This window comes from Lactuca virosa, chromosome 9 (assembly GCF_052849685.1).
Source record: "Lactuca virosa cultivar CGN04683 chromosome 9, Lactuca_virosa_CGN04683_v6, whole genome shotgun sequence".
Classification (NCBI taxonomy): domain Eukaryota; kingdom Viridiplantae; phylum Streptophyta; class Magnoliopsida; order Asterales; family Asteraceae; genus Lactuca; species Lactuca virosa.
This window is the reverse complement of record NC_136434.1, coordinates 220,940,121-220,943,334: the sequence shown is the minus strand read 5'-3', so window position 1 is coordinate 220,943,334 and position 3,214 is coordinate 220,940,121. Positions and strand designations below refer to the sequence as shown.

The 3,214-nt window shown below is 34.0% G+C and overlaps 1 long non-coding RNA gene across 2 annotated transcripts; it reads left to right on the top strand.

The window, feature by feature from the left end:
- Positions 1-636: 636 nt before the first annotated feature.
- LOC145141321 (uncharacterized) lies at positions 637-3,214 on the top strand. 2 transcript variants are annotated; one of them, XR_013722599.1, is made up of 5 exons: positions 640-776; positions 951-1,203; positions 1,285-1,448; positions 2,160-2,437; positions 2,786-3,214. It is a non-coding gene; the product is annotated as an uncharacterized LOC145141321 (long non-coding RNA). The 2 variants fall into 2 exon arrangements; XR_013722598.1 differs by having other exon boundaries at positions 637-1,203.

The following is a 3,214-nucleotide window of genomic DNA, read 5'->3' as shown; positions in this document are numbered from 1 at the left end:
CCTGAGACTGAGAGAGAAATAAACATGTGAAAGATCTCACTGTATAAATACTCGTAAATTGTTACAATGTACAACACAATATAAATACACGAGTACAATGAGATGGGCTTGCTAAACTAAGCTACATACGAGGACTGAATACAAATATACACTAACACAAACGACCACCATGTGTGTACATTCATTAAGGGGGGAGAACAAGAACAATAACAACAATATGTAAGACATGGTCGGATTTGAAGGGGACAAAGTGGACAGCTGCACAAGGCCCAATATTTTTTTGGGGCCTATTTTTTATAAATATTATCTATTTAATCCTGAGAATTTGGCTTCATAAGGTTTGTTGGCCTAAAGAGATGACATCCTTCCTTTTGATTTTGGAAGTTTCGCGCCTTGAAGTTTGGCATAATGTTATAGATAATACCCCACTTCTGAATTCTCAACACAACTAGTACCGAAAATTACAAAATTAGTCCCTAGACTTATATTTTCCAAACTATTATTATTATTATTATTATACAGATTAATTCTTTGTTCCTTTACGCACAGTTCCATCTTGCTATTGGTCATTTTTTTTTAATTTAATTTTACTTAATTTTATTAATTTTCCTTCCCCACTCATCGACAATATTTCTCCCTTCAATATTAGACAAACCCCAATTGCTACGTACGCTTCCTTGCTTCTCTCTCCAGTGACCGCTCAGACCAGCGATTGTTAGGCACCGACTTCCCCATCGTCATGTCGATTCTGCTTCTTTCGTCTCAGATGCTTCTCGGTTTTTCTCCACCACCTTATCTCATGTATTTGTTTTTTTTCTCATCGCCTCCATCAACCCAACTACAAGACCCATGCTTCACCGATTCATCCATGTTTCCTTTTGCTCAGTCTCAACCCACATAGAAGACTCATGCTTCTTCGATGATTCTGATGTTCCATTCTATTCGTTTAGGGTTGCTGACAACGGCGTCGATCGGGACTTCTTTCGTATCTCCCCCAAAATCAAAATCGTTTTGTGTCTTCTCCATCAGAACCGAAATCTTTGTGTTCTTCATAGAGCAATTCTTATCCTCTGTAGTGTTGGTGGTGTTCAAAGTGAATCAATTACTGTTGATAGACAAATGAGAAGACATGAAGTTCCAAGAGTTGCTTTTAGCAATAAACTTGATCGGATGGGTGCAGATCCAATGAATGTTCTCAATCAGGTATTTCTCCTTTTTAATTCCCCATTAAAAAAAGGGCAAAATTGTCAAAATTTTATTAATTTCTTGACTTTTTCAATTAAGCAAGGAAAAAGCTTCGACATCATAGTTCTACAGTGCAAATGCCATTAGGACTGGCAATGGCTGCAGAAAAGAGGCGCAAGTTAATTGAAGCAGTTTCTGATGTTGCTGATCAGCTTGCTGAAGTATTCCTCAATGATGAACCTATATCAGCTTCTGATCTTGAGGTATACTTACACTTTTGATATAAAATTCTTCTTCTTTCCACCTGATTTTCCCTTTCTAGGTCAACTTTCTGTCATTGGGCTCATATGTTATTAAAACCCAGCCCAAGTTTGCCAATTCCAGCTGCTATTTACGATTTTGCCCCTGAAAATGTTTACTACACGTAATATTCCTCCATTAAATCAATTGCTTTACATCTGTCCTGGGTAACTTTTTGATGGCCCTTACAGCTTTTGTGCATGTTTTTTTGATGATTATTCTCTTGAAGCTCAATGGAAAATGCTAGGTAAAACTTTACATAATTACTCGCCTCTGATCTGAATTAATGGTTCTAGCAGCAGTAATCTATTAACCCAGTACTTACCTTGCCAACCTGAACCTCAAGCCATCGTTTTATATCAATAATACTAGACGCAAATAAAACCAAACATAAAAAAGTCCAATCTGCCCTTTATTATTAAAAAAACACCAGTTCCTGATTGCAAAAAGGTTGACTTTTCATATAAAAGAGCCTCTACAACTTTTACAAATTAGCAATATCAGTGAATTAGAGTTAGTAGTAATCTTTTGTTCTGTTTTGAAGCAAATAACACACCATAGAGATTAGATGTATGATGATGTGGATGTATTTGTGTTTTGATTTTTATCAATATTTAAAAAATATCTTAGAAAAGTTTGATTTTTGTTTCAACATCCACCTGTTTCTACTTTAGGAGAAAGCTAGAAGTTAGGTGCAGAAAAGAGTTTGGACAGTTAAAAGCAAAGAGGTAATATGATTCATCATCAAATGTAAGTTCTTTTTTTTTGTGTTTCATTTGTTTTATAACCATCATGTTGTATGGGTTTGTAAGTAAGTGCTCCATATGTTTACTTGAATGAGATGCTTCATTTAATCCCATTTCATAATATGTATATTCTTATTACACCTATTCGGTTTTACTAGAACAATGGATATTGTTTCAGGGAAAACACAGCTTGAGAAACGAAACAGGTAATCAGAACTTTTATTTGCTTATATTTTGGTTCTTAATAGTTATAATATGTGATTTAAAACTCAAAAAAGACATTCTTCTTTTCATAAGGTCGGCCATCTTGGAGTTTTAAAACCGATACTTTCCTTCATTCATTCTTTAAATGCTTTCAAAGTTATGAGTGCTAGGAAAGGTATAGCTAATCAAAACAAAAATTTATTCAACTTATCTACCCTGTTGATTAACATGAGTTTAAGGGATATGATTTCAAGATCATGGGAGGATGTGACAAAGCTTCATTTTAAAATTAATATCTTAAATTCTAAAATGAAATATTTTATAACATTAAAAAATGTTTCTTGAAGCAGGTGATGATTGAGATAACTGGTGGAGGTGCATATTATTGATGGTCTAATTGTTCTCCATATTTTTGTATTTGAGACATGAAAATTACATTTTTAGCCGCTAATTCACACATACCTACAACCAGACTTCATTGCTCTCTGCTGATTGATATTTTCGTATTGAACTCTGTTAGCAGCTTCAAGTGTCAATCATATTCCAAAGCTTATGGTTTCTGGATCAGGGTTTAAGGCATTTACAACTCCACAACTTGATCAGTTAACTATAAAAGCTACAATGAATAATGGAATGGAATGAACCATCCCATTCCATTGTCATGTTTACTTGGCTGAAAATAATTATGTATTTTCATTTGTTTGTGTATTAACATATACCATCCTACTTCTATTTCCTTATATTGTATCACTATTAACTGAAATTAAAAATTTTTGTTA